Source organism: Phoca vitulina, unplaced genomic scaffold (genome assembly GCF_004348235.1).
Source record: "Phoca vitulina isolate PV1807 unplaced genomic scaffold, GSC_HSeal_1.0 scaffold53, whole genome shotgun sequence".
NCBI classification, from domain to species: Eukaryota; Metazoa; Chordata; class Mammalia; order Carnivora; family Phocidae; genus Phoca; species Phoca vitulina.
The window spans coordinates 6,892,799-6,914,024 of record NW_022589756.1 but is presented as its reverse complement, the minus strand read 5'-3'; positions in this window follow the sequence as shown (position 1 = coordinate 6,914,024).

Sequence of the window (21,226 nt, the reverse complement as noted above, 5' to 3'; positions counted from 1 at the left end):
ATAAGAAGCTGGATTGAAGGAAGGGCCAACTCATATGCAAATCACCATATGAAGAGGAAGAAGCCCACCTGGAAAGGGTCTTCTGGGTCTCCATGGGCAGTAGGTGGGGAAATGTTAAAGTCTTTTGGTAATGCATCAGTCAGTCAAGGATTAGAGTGGAGATTTTGCTAAGAGGCTAGCTCCCAGCTTACATTTGACATTGAGGAATGCTAAGTGAAGTAGACACTGTTATTACCCATCAACCAATTCTCTCTTTCTTTCCCTCTCTCCCTGCCCCCATCTTTTTCTTCCTTCTTTCCTTCCTTCCTCACATATTTTCATTTTTCCTTCCCTTCTTCCTTTTTTTTTTTTTAAATATCAGCAGATAGTCATTGAAAGCTTGTTGTTTCCAAGCAGTGTTATGAGCATTGGAGTTATAATAACATACAAAATAGCTTATTCTCTGCCTTCCAAGAGCTTATAACCAGTTTTGCTAAATAGAGAACAGAACTATCACCTGAATAAATTTTAGTTGCAGAGAACGGATAGGATAGAAAACAGAATGGCCACAAGTCTTCCTCATTTGGGTTGCATCAGATCATGGTGGAACCAAGAAGAGTATTAGAGAAGCAGGGGAGAGAGAAAGGTTTCGTCTCCACTGCCCCCACCACTCAGACTGGGAAAAGATGTTTCTGTGTAAGGGAAAAGAGTAAGGGGAAAGCATAAGAGGGAGAGTTCCTTGAGTTCTAGAGAAAGGAGTCCCTTACTCCTAGGAGATCCCAAGAAACAGCCAGACCTAGAGAGGTGGAGTCTGTGGAGTGTGTCGTAGACAGATGGGGCATTCCTGGTGAGAGATTATAGGATCATTGGTGATGGCTGGGTGGACTCACCCAGAATTTAGATACTGCCTTGAGAAAAGGAAAAATGTCCTGAATTAACTGAGCTTAAATTTCTACCAATCTGGTGACATAAGACATTATGTCTTATGTTCAGTTTTAGAAAAATTCAGAAAAGTTATACATCTTGCACACTAAATTTGTAAACTCAGATTCATACCACTATATTCATGTCTCTCCTCTCTAAAGTAAATTAAGAGGTCACAAAAAACCTTCCTTTAATCTTATATCTCTCTCTGCTATCATTCATTCACGTCTCCTGTTCACAGACAAATTTGTTAAACATGTTCTATACTATTGCAATTTCCTTCCTCCCTACTCGCTCACCCCTTAACCAACTCCAGTATTGTTTCTGTTCCTGTTATTCTACCAGCAAAGCATGTACTAAAGTTCTTAGTGACTTTTAAGCTCCTAAATACAGTGGGTATTTTCCAGTTTATTTCATTTCATTTCATTTCATCTTTAAACAGCATTTGGCACTGTTTTTGGCTCTCCTTTTTGAAACACTTGTTTTCTTTGCTTGCATGACATCACACTCTCCTGGGCTTTCCTACTGGCTCAATCTTCTGTTACATGTGTAGGCTCATCCTCTACCTGACCATTAAGTATTGGCATTCCTCAAGGCTCAGCCCTAAGATCCTCCTCTTTTCACTTTGTCCTCCCTCCCTGCATGTTCTCATTCATGACCATGGCTTCATTCAGCCATGGTTATATTTATACATATATATTTGTATATTTATGTATTTGTATATTTATATTTATATATAAAACCTCAGTAACTCTCAATTTATATCTTTTGACCAATCCTATCCTCTATACATTGGATCCTTATATCCAACCATTTATTTGGACTTCTCTAGAATATCTCAAACTTAACATGTCCAAGATCAAATTCTTGATCTTCCATCCTGTCCAAACCTACTCATCTTCTACAGTCTCTTTATTGGTGAATGGCACCTATTTCTCTACCTCATCAGATCAGCATTCTTACTCTTTGGCTTTGGGTCTTCTGACCTCTTTGTCTTCAAATGGACCGTGACTCAACTCCAAAAGTGTCTGCTGTTCTCTCTGTCTGGAACCTTGCCACCTTCCCCTCAATGTGGACTCATCTTTCTGAAATCCACTCAAACATTCCTCTGCAGGAAGTCGTTCCTGTCGTCTCATTTGATGTCCTGTCAGGTGCATCTGCTACCTACCCTTATAGAACCATGCCCCTTTTGCTTCATGTAATTGCACATTCATAATCAGGATCTGACTCCTTCTCTGGATTGTGAACTTCATGAAGGCAGGGGCAGCATCTGTTTCTAATCTCCATTAGAGATTAAATTAATAGGCACTCCCTGGTGCCAATATTTTTGGAATGAATAAATGAATTATCAATAAAAAGAGAGAATTGCTGTCCCAAACTGATTTGTTTGCTTTTCCTTTTTATTTGTAGTGTTTTCATATGTGGACATTTTTTATTTTTATGAAATCTAATGTATCCATCTTTCCTACTTTAAGGCCATTTTTAGAATGGCCTTTGCCACCCCAAGATTACATAAATATTCACCAAAATTTTCTTCCAGTACTTTTATGGTTTCATTTGCAAGATTTAATTCTTAAATCCATCTGGAATTTATTTCTGAAAGAAATGAAATAGTGCCAGCTATTTTGTTTCAGAGCCAGTTCCTCCTAAATTGAAAACTTCAGCTATATCCAGTAGGGTGATGTCATTAAAGATAATAGGATTTGGAATCAGAAGGCCTGGATTTAAGTTCAGTTCCACCACTTGCTCACTGTGCAAATTTTAGCAAGTCGTTTAATCTCTGCGACTTATCAGAAACCTTTATAGCAAGAAGACTCAGGGAAGAGACAGTTCAGGAATCCTCATGAACAAAATGGCCATTGCAGAGGCAAGAGAGAGTGGAAGAGTAGCATATTGGTTAAGAGTGTGGGCTTGAGTCCGACTGAGTGTCAACCATTTTATCATTTGCAAAATGGCATAAAAGCTGTAACTGTCTTTATGGCTTACGGTGAGGCTTAAATAAATTAGTGAATGCAAAGTACATAGACTGGATTGTGGTGAAAATAAACAATAAGCAATGGTTCTCGTAGAAAAGGATGTCACTGTTTGAGTGAGAATAATGGAGACGGGGTCCTGTCTGTGCTCTCTTGAAGGGCCTAAGAAAGGATGTCGTTAAGGCATACCACACAATGAACTAATAGGAACATAAAGAAAAGGAAGTAGAGACACCAGTTTCCAGGCAATATGACCAAAGTGATTCTCTCCCACCTCTAATTTCCTTTTGTTCTTGCAGATCTGTTGCCTATGGTCCTGTCTTAACATGCGCAGAGTATCCCTAATGTTTTGCAGTTTTAAGGAAGTAAGCTTATTAAATTCAGTAAATTACTGCCTCAAAGTTTATTAAAAAAAAAACAAAACGTTCCTTTGATATCGACAGGTTTTAATAATATAACTGGATATGAATATCTCTCAAAAAGAAGTAATAAATGTGTCACATAGTATAAATAAGCAAGTGGGGTGGAGAAGAGTTACCTCCCATGCTAACTGATAATGAACCTCTTCATTACCATTTTGATCCCCCCAAATGCAGAAGGAACTGGGGAGGTGGTATGTTTGAACTACATAGTATCACAGAATAATGAACACTGAGTCACCATTGTCACCTGCCTTTTCTTGCTTAGTTCCCTGGGTTGCAGACCTTGACATGGCCTAGCCTCACATCACAACAGGAAGGGCCAGGCTGAGATCTGTGGTGTCCACAGACTGATTGAAATGATTAATGGAAGTGTATATCTCTTTCATTGAATTCAACCTAAGGGATTTATTACTTGCACTGAATTTAACACTGTAACTTATTTGGAATTGCTTATCATTTTATGGTTTGTCACATAACTAGATAGCATCAGTCACTCAACTATGGATAAAATAAATCCATTTTATTGGTTTTGTTTGAGGTTTTTGTTTCGTTTCTTTCTTTTGTTTTTGCTTTCATGCTGGAAAAACAATGTTTTTTATTTTCTGACACGGTTCACTTTTATAGCAGAAGACATCTTCAACTGACAAATTCCCACAGAGAATTCGGATGCTTATTTGACATCGATGATTATAAATACAGTTTGGTAATTTTAAGTTTATTAACTACAAGACAAGTTTATGAACAGAATTCCCATTAGCAATTCCCTATTACATCTTGAATCAGGGAAGCAGCAATTATTGGAAACGACAATAGAATGACTTTTTCCCCACCTTTACCTCTCCCTCCCCTCCATCACTGGTTCAGTTGGTGAAATTATAGATGGGAGAGGGAGGCAGGCATGAGTTGGGTGTACTCTCTAGTACCCTGTTAAAAAAAACAATCCAGGTTCCCTTTTTTCTAGCTCCTCTCATGTTCAGTGACTAGCCCTCCATACCCACAGATCTCCTGGGATATGCAGACCTGGTTCCCACTGCACAGACTGCCCCAGCCATGTCTCTGATCCTTCTGTTTCAGCCTCTGGGTGGATAATTCAACTCAGCGTTCTGCTCTTCGGTGGGGGCCAATTACGTTAAATTTAGAGGCAGGAGTAAAATGGCGCATTTGCTCTCAGGTTCAAGCCATATCTTTCAGTCTAGGATTGGCAACAGCAAAACTGATGCTTTGATACCCCTCCCATCCCCCACAAACACCCAACCATTTGCCATGTTGTGTTTCTTCTCTACATATTACCAGCCATAGAGAGAAAGTCATCATTAACTGGGACTCATGCTCTCATGACATAATATGATCAGATTTTGCTCGATCCCAGGCACCAGGCAGAATCCTTGCTATTAATGTCAGCAGCAGTGAAATGCCAGTTCACTCTATGAGCTGTCATTTCAGTGAAGAAAAAAAACAAAACTCTAATGCAATCAATTTCAGTTATTGTATCTTGACGTTAATTATCGGAAACAGCAGAAAATCAAATATTCTTCTAATTTCTACTCAAAACTGAGACAGGAATCAGGGATGCCTGGGTGGCTCAGTCAGTTAAGTGGCTGCCTTCAGCTCAGGTCATGATCCCAGAGTCCTGGGATCTAGTCCCACATCAGGCTTCCTGCTTAGTGGAGAGTCTGCTTCTCCCTCTGCTCCTCCCCCTGCTTGTGCTCTCTCTCTCTCTCTCTCAAATAAATAAATAAAATCTTAAAAAAAAAAAAAAAAACTGACAGGAATCAGATCCCATGCATGGAATGTTTACCCAAAACAGGAGGAGAAAGAGCAAAATCACAAATTTACTTCCCCTGGGGGTGGGGCAGGGGGCGGGGGGACAACAACAGAACATTCTTTTTTCTTTTGTAATTGTTCTCTCTTGAGTTTTCTTTCTCAGTTTTCTGGAAAAAAAAAAAAAGTTCTCAGATGGGATATTAGTGCTTTTTAATTTTAAATAAGAAAATGAGTCATTCCTTTTTGGAAAACAGCTCCAGGCCATGCACTATTCCATTTCAGAATTTTGGATGGCTCTGCTACCGTCCTCAGGTGACTGTCAACCCCACTGGTCAAGGATTAGTGTCTGTCGCGCTCTGTATGTTGCCACATGCGTGGCACAAACATACTCAACAGACTTGGGTCAGTACTGGCAAGATTTATTATTTTTATTATTTTTACTATTTGCTTGAGGGCACTGTTCATTTCATTGGGAGCAGGAACTATTTACATTTTGCCTGTTCTATTAGTTTCCAAGGGCTGCCATAACAAATCACTACAAACATGGTGGCTTAAAACAACCAAAATTTATTCTCTCATAGTACATGAGGCCAAACGTTCAAAAATCAGGGTGCCCCGAGGGCCATGCTCCCTCTGACGGCTCTAAGGAAGAATCCTTCCTTGCGTCTTGGAGCTTCTAGGGGCTCCAGGCATTCCTTGGTTTATGGCCCCAAAATTCCAGGCACTGCTCTGTCTTCACATGGTCTTCTCCTCTGTGTGTTCTTTCTTCCTTCCTTCCTTCCTTTCTACCTTCCTTCCTTCCTCCCTCCCTCTCTCTTTCTCTCTCTCTTTCTTTCTTTCTTTCTCTTGTTTTATAAAGTCACTTGTCATTGGATTTATGGTCCACCTTTAGCCATGTTGATCTCATCTCAAAATCCTTAATTACATCTGTAAATACCCATTTTCTTTTTTTTTTTTTTTTTAAAGATTTTATTTATTTATTTGACAGAGAGAGACACAGCGAGAGCAGGAACAGAAGCGGGGGAGTGGGAGAGGGAGAAGCAGGCTTCCCGCCGAACAGGGAGCCCGATGTGGGACTCGATCCCAGGACCCTGGGATCATGACCTGAGCCGAAGGCAGACGCTTAACGACTGAGCCACCCAGGCGCCCTGTAAATACCCATTTTCAAAACAAGGTCACATTTACAGGTTCCAGGTGGACATATCTTGGTGGGCCACCATTCAATACACCAACGTCAGTTATGTAAAGAGAAGATGTGGAAACGTGAGTTAGCCGGTCCTGTATTTCTGATGTATTTTAATGATGTTGAGCCCCTGAGAGACCACACTGACTTTTTGAAGCTTCCCAGTTGGCCCCATCCCAAATCTGGCTCTTAACTAGGCAAATCTTGCACTGATTTAAGAAAGAGACACTTGAAGAAGAGGTCCTGCAATGGCATTCTATATATGCCCACTCCCAAACCCCACTAGTAAGTGTTCATTAACTGTCTCATGAAACTAAATTGACTAATACAACAACCTCATCCATTGTCCTCCCCAGGCAAAACCACCATGCTATTTCAGCTCAACACTCACTTTCCCACACCTATTGTGCTGACTGACTTCATATCGAATTCATGATTGCCAACAATAAACTGACATAGAACACTGATCAGCAATCCTACCTCATTTTCTTAGTAAGTATGCTTTCCACCCTCTAGGACAAGTATTGCATACCTTCTCCTCTGTCTGCAAGAATCCCTCCCCCAACACTCCTAGTTGACGATCTTGTTTCTCACTTTATCGATAAAATTGGAACAGTCTTTCCATTCTCAAATCTATAATCAGCTGGCACCTATGTCCATAATCTCATCTTCCCTTTTGTTACAAATGAACCACCTCGGAATGCCTGGGTGGCTCAGTTGGTTAAGTGTCTGCCTTCGGCTCAGGTCATGATCCAGAGGTCCTGGGATCTAGTCCCACATTGGGCTCCCTGCATCAGGAAGCCTGCTTCTCCCTCTCCCCCTGCCTGCTGCTCCCCCTGCTTGTGAGCTCTCTCTCTCTCTGACAAATAAATAAAATCTTTAAAAAAAAAAAATGTACCACGTCTTATCTTACCAGACACTACTCCTTTTGGATAGCTTCTCATAACCCCTTCTGGAGGACCTCACTTCTGCAATTAGCCCTTCTTTCAATCAGCTCTCCCTCCGTGGATCATTCCTACCTCCAGGGATCAATCCTACTAGTATCCAAGTATATTCTAGTAGCTCCAGTACCTTATGAATAAATTCTCTCTTGACCTCAAAGCTCTCCGGTATTTGCTGTCTTTTCCTCCACCCTCCTTTTCAGAAATTCTTATTTATGAGCAATTTCCCTGTCTCTTGCAGGTTTCTGCACATTCATTAAAGGTTTCTTTTTCTTTATTGTATCAATAACTTCCTCTCTTTTTTGCTACATCTAATTTATGCAGAGATAAAATCCTATGGCCAATGTAACCTACCTCAGTATTCCACTTGGGGGACCTGATGAAAAAAACTTGGTGGACTGCTAAATTATGCATATATCCATTTCAGCAACAGCATTGAAATATTCCTCTGTAGTATAAAATCTACATATCATACAGAATGGTCACTGGGTTCTAAAATCTATCAGAGTGGTGAATGATGATCTTAAAAATTGGCAGGACTTCGTTTCCTGTAGAAGTGATTGAAGCATGACCTTTTGTACAAATTAGATTGTTAAATTATTCTTTGGAGTAAGAGGGTCTAAATATATCTCTAATGGTGCACATTTATGTGGCCCTTTATAGTTTTCAAGGAAATTTCATATCCATTACTTTATCTGAGCCTTACAATAACCCTGTAAGATACTGGTATTTATCTAATTTTCACATACAGGAAAAATGAGGCTCCCAGAGTCTGTATGACTCACCCAACACCCTCCAGCTAGTGCTCAACTTAAACCCATGGCCCTTATTACCCCAGTGGTTCAACCTTGAGTGCACAGAATCACTTGGGGAGCTTTCAAAAATCTCAGCACCCAGGCTGCACTCAACACTAATCAAATCCAAATCTCTGGGGGTGAGATCAAGGCTTTATTATCTTGGAAAACTCTCCAGGTAATTTTAGCATGTGACTAAGTTTGAGAACCAGTGCTTTAGCCCCTCATTTCTGCAGCACTACTGTTTCTTCAATTCAACTCCCTCTTGCTGTCACCTTTAAGAAGGATTTTTTTTTTTACTGCAGTTTAAAGGGGAAGATGACTTTCTTGGGATCAAGTTTCTTGCAACACAGATATCAACCTTTTATAAAGGAAAAAAAATAAAGGAATGCTATCAGTCTCTTTAGATGTATAATTTTCTCCCAAATCTCTGATGGATGTGTCTTTATCTGGATTGATTGGAAGATAAAAGATGTCAAAAAGGAGTGTAGTATGATTTGTAGGAAGTAGTAGAATATTTGGACCTGTCTTATAGGTTTGCACACATCATATGGATATTCAAGTTTAAATTTAGAGATATCATCATCTTCTTACCATTTCTTTTTTTTTTTTTAAGATTTTATTTACTTATGAGAGAGAGCATGATGGGGAGAAGGGCAGAGGGAGAAGCAGACTCCCCGCTGAGCAGGGAGCCTGACATGGGGCTCAATCCCGGGACCCCAAGATCATGACCCAAGCCAAAGGCAGATGCTTAACCAACTGAGCCACCCAGGTGCTCCTCTTCTTACCATTCCTAAAGGAATTATAAATGTGGCACTGATAATATGGCTTATCTGTTTCTCTTTAATAGCTGGGGATAAACTGGGAATGAGTTTAAGTATCTTAACACTTGTCCTAGAAATGTACCCTACATACGTAAGGTCTGAGAACTGTTGATTATAAAATTATTTTTACGTTTCTCCCCTCTGAATTAGAAGGTGGCAATTATTCTGCTGTGACAATGAAATGGCTCTGTTCCTAAGCATGCACTGGGGAGAAGCAATGTTGGTCAAATGGTAACTGGCAGCACACTGCATTTTTTCAATTATTCAGAGAACATTTCCCTTGCAAATTTAGGCTCTGCATAAAAGGTAAATAAAAGAGACATATCCCCCGAGTACAAGTCTATTTCAAGACTGATTGCAATATTATTGAAAGGAGAATATAAAAACTGAATTAAAAATGATGATCCTTATATCAGTTCTCAAGAATAGCAGGTTACATGGTTACATTACATTCTGAAACCATTGCCTCAGTTTGCCATATGTAAAAATGGGGATACACTTCCGAAATTCATATAAAGCCTGGAGAATTTGCTTCTTAATATTTTCAGCACACCAAGAGCGGAATGAAATCACATTTTTGTTATTATTGAATTAGTTTCCATTACTATAGTTTAAGTGAAATACATTTAGTTATGATTGTTTAGGTGACTAGTTATAAGGAAACCGTTGGAGACTAATGCTTTGACCGGTTGTTAGTCTCTCAGTATTACACTAACCAATTGGACAACTTATTCTGGAATGCCATTTTCACCAGATGAATGCCCAGCTCCAGAATGTGGCTTCTTGTTGTTATTGCATGAAGTCTAAATTCTTCACTCGAGTACAGCTTGTTTCTTCCTGTTTCCCAGCATGCGTTCTGTTCCCATCAAGCTGCTTTCTCTGTGTCACCCCACCCACTTTCTCATGCTAATCTCAGACCTGTGTCTTTGTTCATGCTGCTTTCTCAACTAGATAACCTTCTCTCTCCTCCCCACCTGAGGAAAAGCAGCTTTTTTCAAGGCACTGCTCAATCCGTGTCACTTCTGTGAAACCTCTTCCAGCTGCTCTGGACCTCACTAATTCCCTCAACCTTCATTACCTATTCAAAATACAACAGTGACAGCATGTTCTCCTGGTCCTTGTGCATTAAGAATTTTCTAGTACATACAGGGCCCTTATTCTGAGGTACCAAGAAGAATGCATAGAGATGCCTCACACTGAGAGGTCAAAGCCCATAGTGCATACAACTGACACTGTGCTTCCTGTGTAAGGGCAGGCTCCAGGGGAACAAAAGACAATAGAACGTGTGTCCAGGAAATGTTACAGTTACCATCTCAAAATGCAAGGTTTTTTTTGGGGGGGGGGGGTTTGGTTTTTGTTTGTTTTACACAGATTTACTTATTTATTTTTGAGAGAGAGAGAGAGAACACGAGCTGGAGGAGCAGAAGGAGAGGGAGAGAGAATCCCAAGCAGACTCAGTGCTGAGCATAGAGGCTGACATGGGGCTAGATCCCATGACCCTGAGATCATGACCTGAGCTGAAACCAGGAGTCAGACGCCCAACTGACTGCACCAGCCAGGAGCCCCTCAAAATGGAAGGAGTCCCTTAAGCAGATTTTTAAATGTTGGTGTCATCAGCTGACCTTTTGGTGCCCCTGTTTGGTCACCAGAAAATTGTTGAATTTAACACTCCTTGAGGAATAATCCATTGTTAAAATTCTGTGACTGATTATCTTTTTTACTCAACAGATGGACTTCTGTCCATTGATTTAGCACCATGTTGACATAATTAAATTCAATTAAACAAATAGGTTGGTCCACAGTTCCCTTTTCTTCTCACTGGGCACTTCCCCATATATAAGTAGCATGTCAATATCTCAACTGGGATGTGAATTATGGCCTTTCGTGAACTTTTAGCAAATAGTCCAGGCTATTCCTATCTCAGTCCATACTTTTTATGTGATTCAGTAATTCACCAGTGTGTGAAGAACCACTGCTGCTTGGCCTTGTTTTGACCCCAAATCTGAGGTGACACTGAACAGATTGAGTCTTGTACTCCTGCTCATAACAGCAACCTGTCAAAGCTACCATGTTTCTGCAAGGGAGAGAGGACCACAGGCTCCGTCTCCACTGTGAAATCCAATCAAGGATAATCCATGACCAAATTGACCTGGTTTCTCAAGGGTACAGCTCATAGATTCTTAAGAACTAAGTTTGTCCCTGTTTCCAGCCCACCTTGCCCTACTCTCTGTCCTTCAGGAATGGGTTACAATAGATAGGTTAGAGGGTCTCAACTCTAGTTGAATATTGGAATCACTTCAGGAGGTTTTGGTTGTTTGTTTTGTAGCAGCTTTATTGAGATATCATTTGCATGGTATATAATTCATTCATTCAAAAATTAGAATTCAGTGGCCTTTAGGATATTCACAGAGCCACATAACCATCACCACAATTTTAGAACATTTTCATCATTTCGAAAAGAAACTGCATACCCTTAGCCATCACCCCTCTGATCCCACTCCTGTGCCCCCATCTTCCTCAGCCCTAAGCAACCACTAATCCACTCTCTGTCTCTATAGATTTGTCTCTTTGGGATATTTTATATAAATGGAACCATATATTTTGTAGTCTTTTGTGACAGACTTCTTTCCATCAGCATGTTTTCAAGCTTCATCCATGTTACATATGTTAGTACTTCATTCCTTTTCATAACCAAATAACATTCCATTGTGTGGATATGCCACGTCATGTCTATCCATCCATCGGCTGGTGGGCATTTGGGTTGTTTCCACCTTTTAGCTATTACGGGTCATGCTGCTATGAACATTCGTGCACAAGCTTTTATGTGAACATAAGTTGTTAATTCTCTTGCCTATATATCTAAGAGTAGAATTGCTGGGTCAAATGGTAACTCTATGTTTAACCTTTTGAGGAATTTCCAGACTGTCTTCCAGAGTGACTGCAAAATTTTACATCTCTACCAGCAATATATAAGAGCTCTGATTTCCCCACATCTCACCAACATCTGTTGTTGTCTGACTTTTTGAATCTAGCTGTCCTGTTGGGTGTGAAGTTTCCCATTTTGATTTTGATTTGTTACTTGATGGCTAATGACGTTGAGCATCTTTTCACACACTTGTTGATTGTTTGCTTATCTTCTTTGGAGAAATGCTGATCAGGTCCTTTGCCCAGTTTCAAATGTGGTTGTTTTTTTTAATTATATATATGATTTGCAAATATTTTCTCCCATTCTATGGGTTGTAGAGATTTTAGATAATATTAATTTCTGGACTTGTACATGCAGACTTATTTGATCTGCTGCCTACATTCACTCATATTTTTTCAGTGTGCCAGGCAAAGAACTACTGACCGCATTAAGATACCTGCCATCTTAGAGTCCCAGAACCAACCTCTTTTGCCTCCAGAGCAAGGACCAGCCCATTGGTTACAACTATTTCCAGGCCCAAAGTAATCTCATTTGGAGGTTCTATTGTCCTTGGCTGCCCCAAAACGTTTGATCACCAGAGTCACCAAAGTTTTCCCAAACAGATTGATCTAACTTGGAACCTAACCAGAAGTTAGGAGAATCTCATTCCTTTTCCTCTCTCTATGTACCTCATGCAAAACTTTGGTGACACTCCCATTCCTAGCCAGACTTCTGCATCTCAAGCAGTTTGGGGAAGGACAGAATTTACCAAATCAGGAAGAGAAAGGCAAAAGCAGAGGATCTTACAACACCCTTCGTCAGATAGTAAAACATCCTTGCCTTCTATTTGTAAACCTATGGAAGACCAATCTGTTGATATTTACCATACTAAAGGAATATGCCCCAGATGACCTGCATCATTTCCCATAGATATATGTGTAGTTGCAAAAAATTTAATTAGCAGTGTCTGTTGCTTAAAGCATTGATAAATGATAGATAGATGATAGATAGATAGATAGATGATAGATAGATATAGATAGATAGATATAGATAGATAGATAGATAGATGATAGACAGACAGATGATAAAGTTCTGTACCCTTTTACACAGACTATGGTTTCCACCACCACATCTCTATTTTCCAAGAGAGTATTAATTGATATTTAGATAGTCAATTCCTCATCTTTTGCTTTATAGGAGGGTCCAGCATCCTTCTTTCCTTCCCCTTGATTTTAAACACCAATAGCACCCCGTCTAGTTATTTTCGCAACCTAAAATGCTCCCGTGGAGTTCCAAATTTTAAAACACTATGATTCCAAAATCCCCAAATATTATGTTTTCAGCGAGGACAACTCTATTCCCTAAAGCCCTCACCTAAATTTCTAACCACCTGTGCTACAGAACAGTCCACATATAAATCCCACAGGCAACTGAAACTCAACACATCCTCTTCTCCCCTCTGATTCCTTATCCAAGACACCATCCACTGTGCATTTCAGCACCTTAGGCTCTTAATCTCTCCTCCTGTTCTCCTCCAACTTAATTGCCATGTTCTGTTGACTGCACCTACTAAAAATCTCTTCACTCCATTCTTTCAAATCCCCAGTCACTAACCTTTACCTGAGGGACTGTTGCAATAGCTCCCAATTGTTTTCCTGCTTCAGTGGCTTCATTGTCCAATCCAGAGTGACTTTTCTAAAAGGAAAATCTGATGAAGTGTATTTCCTGCTTAAATCTCTTCACTGGCTTTTTATCACTCTGGTGGCTCTGCCCAGTTGGTGGTCCGAGAACACTTAGGGATTTAACGGAGAGGTTCCAAAAGGGTCATGTCATTTATGACAATGACACCCATTCCTTTCTAGTTTTGTCAATCAGTTAGTAGAATAGGAAAATTTCTCAAAACTAATCAATAAATAAATCAAAGATTTCAAATACTTTTTCCCTTTAAAAAGAACACTTTGCTAACTTTTCACTTCGTATCAAGAGAACAGGTGTGTTGTGGCCAAAGTGAACAGATTCATGTCTCACCCACTTTGTCACTCAACTGAATCCCACTAGCCACAATTGTTTGAATTGCTTTTATTTTTTTTAAGATTTTATTTATTTATTTGACAGAGAGAGACACAGCGAGAGAGGAAACATAAGCATGGGGAGTGGGAGAGGGAGAAGCAGGCTTCCCGCGGAGCAGGGAGCCCGATGCGGGGCTCGATCCCAGGACCCTGGGATCACAACCTGAGCCGAAGGCAGATGTTTAACGACTGAGCCACCCAGGTGCCCCTGAATTGTTTTTACTTGTAGTGTTAAAGTTTTCCCTTTATATCCATAATGGACCATTTGTTAGAGAAAACACAAAAGTATAATATCAAAATTCAAGTTATAAGAAGAATAAAAATGATAACAATTCTGCAATCTTATCTCAAATTGATCTTCACCAGATCTGTGACTTGTATAAATTAGAATTTGCAACAGATCAATATACATGAACTCCTTTTTTCTAAAAAGTAAAAAGAAGAAATATAGTAATGAACATATTTAAATTGACCATTTATCGGATAAGAATAATACACTATGTTATTTAAGAAAATAAGTTAGACACAGCAACCTAAAATATTCTCTTGTCTCATCACGTAGAAACAAAAAATAAAACAGTTGTTTCTTTAGTCCATGGTCAAGAAGACAGTTTTTGTTGATTTTTAATGCAGCAATAAGTAATTACATTTTAATATACATGTTAGTGTACATTCCATTCCCAAACCAAACAACTTAGTCATTTCTAATTTGCCAACAAATTATACTTTCCTTATACAATTAATATAAAGTAAATCAAATAGGGGTACCTGGGTGGCTCAGTTGGTTAAGTGTCTGCCTTCGGCTCAGGTCGTGATCTTGGGGTCCTAGGATTGAGCCCAATGGCAGGCTCCCTATTCAGCGGGGAGTTGGGAGTTGCTTCTCCCTCGGTGTCTGTCCCTACCCTCCATTGTGTGCATGCCCCAGCCTGCGTGCACACTCTCTCTCTCTCTCAAATATATAAATAAAATCTTTTAAAAATATATATAAAGCAAATCAAATCATACAAACCATTGGTAATGGGAAAAAGACAGTTTTGTCTTTGATAGGACTATTGTTAAAATTATATTTTAAAAGAGCTTTACAGATCTAGAAGAGGCTATATAATGAACTAAGTTGTGCCTTGGATAGGTGAAAAAAAGACAAAAGTTAAGAACTCACCCATTCTTCTTCTTTTCCCCAAAACCCATAGAAATTTGTTTCCTTTATGCAATGCTATCAAATTCTGAGCTCATATAAAAAGGTGTTTTAGGCAACTAACTAACATAATTCAATTTTACTCTTAAAATATATAAATCCAGAAAGTTTTATTTTCAGTATAGAAGAGTGAACCCCTAACAAATAATTGTATAAACTCTGGTCAAAGAGAAAACACAATCACTTAAGGTTTACAGAAACTTAACAAAAGTAGGCAGGTTGGGGCTCCTTGGTGGCTCAGTCGGTTAAGCATCTGCCTTTGGCTTGGGTCATGAGCCCAGGGTCCTGGGATCCAGCCCCACGTCGGGTTCCCTGCTCAGTGGGGAGCCTGCTTCTCCCTCTCCTTCTGCCTGCTTCTCCCCCTGCTTGGGCTTTCTCTCCCTCTGTCAAATAAATAAATAAAATTTTAAGAAAAAATGGAAGCAGACTCAGGACCCCATATGACCTAGTTCTCCCCACCTTCCTAATCTTATTCCTTTTCACTCTCCCCTGTGTTCGTTCTTCTCCAGGCATTACTGCCCTACCCACCTAGCACCCTCTCCCCCATACGTGCTTAGCTAGCTCACATTCTCCACATACCCGCACAAAGCTCTTTCCTCACCCTCTTATAACAAATAACAACCCTCCAACCCTCCACCTGGCCAGGATATCCTGCCGCCTTACCCTGCTTTATTCTTCTCCATAGCACCTGACATACCACATGTTTGTTTGCTGTCCTTTTATCCATGCATGCCTCCAAGGATGCAAGCTTCATCAGAGCAGGGACATCTCCAGCACATACAACGGCACCTGAAACAAAGCAATTAAAAAAAAAAAAGTGTAGACTTATTGAATAAAAGGCTGAATATGAGGTATTCTGGAGGAGGATTGGAGGGATTTCATTTGATAGTCTGGTAACAGAAAGTCTTTCTGGATATAGCAATGTCCATGGACCAAGGAATAATGGCTGTTGAGGATAGGAAGCATATGTGATGATAAGCCAGTGACCCAAGTAGACAGGCTGAAACGTGTCTGATGTTAGTATAAACCATAAAACCCTGCAGGGTCAGGTTCATACTTTTCTCATGCAAGTCCCTCAGATGAGATAATTAAGACTCAAAATGTTAAACGACTTGCTGAATTCACATAGCAACTAGGGGAAATGGGGTTTTCTGAGTGCTGGTCCAAATCTCTCCACATATACCCATACCCCAGCCTACCTGTTATGAACTGAATTCTGTTCCCCCAATACCCATATGTTGAAGTCCTCACCCCCAGTGTGGCTGTATCTGGAGATAGGGCCTATAAGGAGGTAATTAAGGTTAAATGGGGTCCTAAACTGGGGGGAGAGTTGTTGTGATAGGATTCGTGCCCTTATAAGAAGAGACATCAGAGAGCTTGCTGTCTTGCTCTCTCCCCACACATACACCAAGGAAAGGCCAAGTGAGGACCGGCAAGCAACCAAGCACTGAACTCTGTTAGCTCCTTGATCTTGAACTTTCCAGCCTCCAGAACTGAGAAAATACATTCTTGTTCTTTAAGACACCCAGTCTAGAATATTTCATTATGGCAGCCTGAGCTGACGAAACCCCTGCCCCCCCTCCTCGGCCCCTGCCCCTCGAAAAAGCAGGAGTCACACCACTAATCTGTACGATCGAGTGGCCGTGTCAATCACTAAGAGGAGGTAAGGAATTAAAAGCTGAGAAGTGGGCTATAAAGGATATCTTCCCCAAGCCCAGCCACCTTTGGTCAGCTCACACTCTCAGACATAGCCTCCACAGGTGACTCACTCAACTAATTCAACAGCTTAGTTTTGATGCTTATAACAGCTAGCAGAACTCTATCTACGTGAACATTTCAAGAGAGATTTAAACAGCCTTGTCCTGTATCTTGCTCTTGGCATACAAGCTGAACGTGAAGGCGGGAGCAGAAGCAGTCCGGAAAAAACAAGCTGTTGCTTTATTTTCAGTCCATCGGCTTCCCTGAGTAATTCACCCAGTTCAAAAGCAATGAAGCATGGATTTCACTTGCAATGACACAGACCCAGGCATATTAATGCAATTGTTTTATTAAGTAACTTACTTATTTAGCAAATAACCAAAAGAAAATTTCCCTTATCTGGTGCTGTAATGTCACCTTTTTAATTTGGGAAAGCAAAAGAGAACACTAGAGGCTCCATCCTTATTTTTGAAGAATCCCTGCCAGCAAAAATATTGATGTTTAAAACCTGGGTTTGGAGGTAAGGAGGTGGGGAAGATTGCATTAGAACTCAATCCAATTCATCCAGTTTTATAAAATATAAACGATATGCAAAGCACTGGTTACTCTGTGGAAAATGTAAGAAAATCTAAGGCTGGCTCTCTGCTGTCTAGTTAGAGATATGTATAAGGCAAGATGTTGTGTACAAATATCAAATTGTTCCTTCTCCATTCCTACTGAAGTGAGTATAAAGATTATGAGTAGATATCAGTGCCGCAGTTCAAGGCAAGATTATATGTATATGTCAGAAGCATCGAAGAAATCATGTAGATATAGCAAGATGGCATTGGATGAAAAGAAAGAACATAGTTACTGCTGTGTTGTGTGTCCAGAAAATGAGAGGAAGAGAATAACAAAAGATTGGTACTGATGTGCTATGGAGAAAGACAGAGGTGTATTACCTCCAACATTCAGCATTAAGTGTAATATTGAGTAGCTGGGGGGAAGGCTTCCACTCCTCCAGCACCTGTGGGACGTGCTCCAGGGCTGGAGCCACACAGAAGGCACACAACAGGGGCAAACACCAGAGGAACTGCTCCACTGGGGATCCAGCATGGAGAGGCTCCACGCTGAGATATCTTCCAGCCCTGTTTCAGGCTTCCAGATGCTCTACAATGATGCATTGAGCAGGGCTGACAGTGTGGCAGTAAGGAATTACAGTGAAAAAAAATAGAGAAAAGCTCAGCTGTCCTGTCTCCTTTCCACTAAGCCTGAAAGATTGAGAAAGAAATAAAACTCTTCATTCTGAAACAAAACCATGAAATCCTAACTCTATAAGCCAATCTTGGGCAAACCTCGACCTCCATCCTGAAAGTAGAATAAACAGAAGCCGTTGACACCATCATAGTTTATAACAAGAGGAATGAACATCATCTTCTGAAGCCCACAGTTATTATTAGAAACAGAGCTGTTTTAAAAAAATCATGTAATCTTTCTTCTCCGTTTTTAAAGGGCGCTGTAAGCATCAGATTAAAGTGGGTGTTCATAGGAAGGAAATTATTTGAGATCAGGAAAGAGAAAGGTGATGAAAATTACAATTACAATTTCTGAATTCAGAGATTCAATGTAATATTGAGTAGCTGAGTAGCTGCTACAGAAGTCCTAATCAGTGAAGTAGAAGACGAGCTTGAGAAATTCTCTAACAACACAAAAGAAATGAGAAAAAATGAATATGATATAAAATACGAGACCTGAAAAACAAGGTTATACAAAATATACTTAATAGTAGTCCAAAAGAAAAGAACAGAATAGAACAATAATAATTTAAAACAAAACAAAACAAAAAACTACAGAAGAAAATTTTCCTAAACAAAGTAGACCTGAGTCTGCACGTGAAAAGAGTCTACATCTACGAAGTCAAGATCAAAGACATTCTAACAATTAAAAAAAAAACAACCTTTAAGGTCAAATATAATTTCCAAAAGGCATCCAGATGAAAAAAAAATTCACACTCAAAGGAATGAAAATCAGGATGACATCAGATTTCCTTGCAACACTGGACACTGTAAGACAGTGGAGTAACATCTATGGAATTCTCAGGTAAAATATTGTGACTCCAGAATTCTGTGCTGTTAAGCAGGTACATTAGTAAGAACAACAAAAAGACATTTTCAGATCAAAAAATATATCATCCACATACTAAAGCAGAAAATTTACTCAGAATTATATGGCAGCAACAGGCCTATGTTAATTCATAAAAGGGAATAAAGTAGCATAAAAATGTCCACTAAGGCCTGAAACCATGTCATATACACATTGCATTAAATTATAAAAATTAATAAAAATGTAAACACTTTTTTTTAAGATTTATTTATTTAGGGCACCTAGGTGGCTCAGTCGGTTAAGCTATTGCCTTCAGCTCAGGCTCGGGTCATGATCTCAACATCCTGGGAATCGAGCCCCACATCAGGCTCCCTGCTCAGCGGGGAGTCTGCTTGTCCCTCTCCCTCTGCCCCTCACCCCTGTTTGTGCACTCTCTCTCTCTCTCTCTCAAATGAATAAAATATTTTTTAAAAAAAGATTTATTTATTTATTTTAGAGAGAGAGAATGCAAGCAGGGGGTGGGGCGGAAGAAGAGAGAGAATTTTCAAACAGAGCTCCCTGAGTGCAGAGCCCATGGAAGGGCTTGATCCCAGGACCCCTAGATCATGACTTGAGCCAAAATCAAGAGTCAGCTGCCCAACCAGCTGAACCACCCAGGCACTCCAAATGTAAAAACTTTTTAAAGAGATGACTCATAATATGACATAATAATTTGGGTCTAAAAATCCCACAATACATAAATAAAATTTGAGAAGTAGAACGAAGAATAGTAGAGGTAGTGGTGATAAAAATAAAATATGAAAATTTCTCATCTCATAGGGTAGGTGTCTGGGAGTCAACCAATACTATTTCAAGTTTTCTTTGATTTTAGGGAAAATAGCTTTAAATATGATTATTCTTTTTAAAATGTAAGAGTTACCAATGGTAGAATAAAATATTATATATACATATATATATAAAACTTAATCATTACAGAACAAATAAAAGGCAAAAATAACTCATATAAATAAACATGATATGATAAATAAGTAAAAGACAAAAATAATGTATACAAAACATCATAAAAAATGAAAAATACTCAAAACCATTAATATTGGTAAGTGTAAACTAAGATGGCAATCATAAGCCCAAGCATATGAGAAATGATAACAAATGTAAATAGGTACACTTTTCTACCAAATGACAAAAAACATAAAATTATGTCATAAAATAAAGGTCAATTATATGCCGCTTATAAGAGACAAATACAAAAGAGATACAAAAAAGTAAAAATATTTAAAATGATGAAGACATATCAAGCAAATACAAACAATAGAAATTTCAATATAAAATGGAAAGAAACCCAAATCATAAGAACATATAAGAAAAAGTCATCTTACACTGGCAAAATATTTAATCCATAATTTAAATATGGCTATCACAAACTTTTCTCTGCCACATAATATTGTACCAAAATACATAAAGCAAAAACTACCAGAACTAACAAATGACCTGGTGGTGGGGTAACTTCAAACAAACATCCTCAGTCTGTGACTGATCAATATGCAAACAGAGAGGATTTGAGTAATATCCTTAATAAGATTGATTAAGTAAATATAATAACATTTAAAATAAACTTAAACATAAAAATACCTTCTTTTTCAAGATGCAAAAAATCTTTTATCAGGTCATAACAAAAACCAAAATAAAAATAGGGGAAGAGAAATTGTACAGACTAAAATCTGTAACTATAATGCAATAAAATTAAATTTAATAACAACAAAAAAATCACACAAAAATATTCTCAAACTCCCAGACATCAAAAGGCAATTTTCTAAATAACTCTGAAGTCAGTCAAAGAGATTAATACCACCATTACAAACTAGTTAGATTATAATGATAATGAAAATACTTCATATATCAACATTTATAAATGTTGTTTATACTCAAATGTGTTCTTCCAAAATTTCAAAGAACAAATTATATGTGATATAACCTGTTCAGAACAGAGCAAAGGAAGGGAAGCTTCCCAATTTGTTATATGCAGCTAACATACTCTGATTTCCAATTCTGAACATACTAGCACTGAAAAGACAACTATAGTAAATATAAGCAAATAAAATTAAGCAATTATTCAAAAGAATAACAGACCATAGTCAAAGAAGGCCTGACTAAAGAAAGCAAGGCTAACTTAATGTTAGGAAATCTGTTGACATAAATCACACCAATAAAGAAAAAAAGAAAATTCAGGGATGCCTGGGTGGCTCAGTAGGTTAAGCATCGGGCTCTTGGTTTCAGCTCAGGTCATGGTCTCAAGTTCCAGGAATAGAACCCCATCTTGGGCTCCATGTTCAGCACAGAGTCTGCTTGAATCCACTATCTCCCTCTCCCTCTGCCCCTCCCCAACCCCTCTTGCTCTCACTCTCTCTCTAAAAGAAAAAGAAAAAGAAAAAGAATCCATATGGTGGATTGTTAGAGTGAGGCAAAAAAAAGG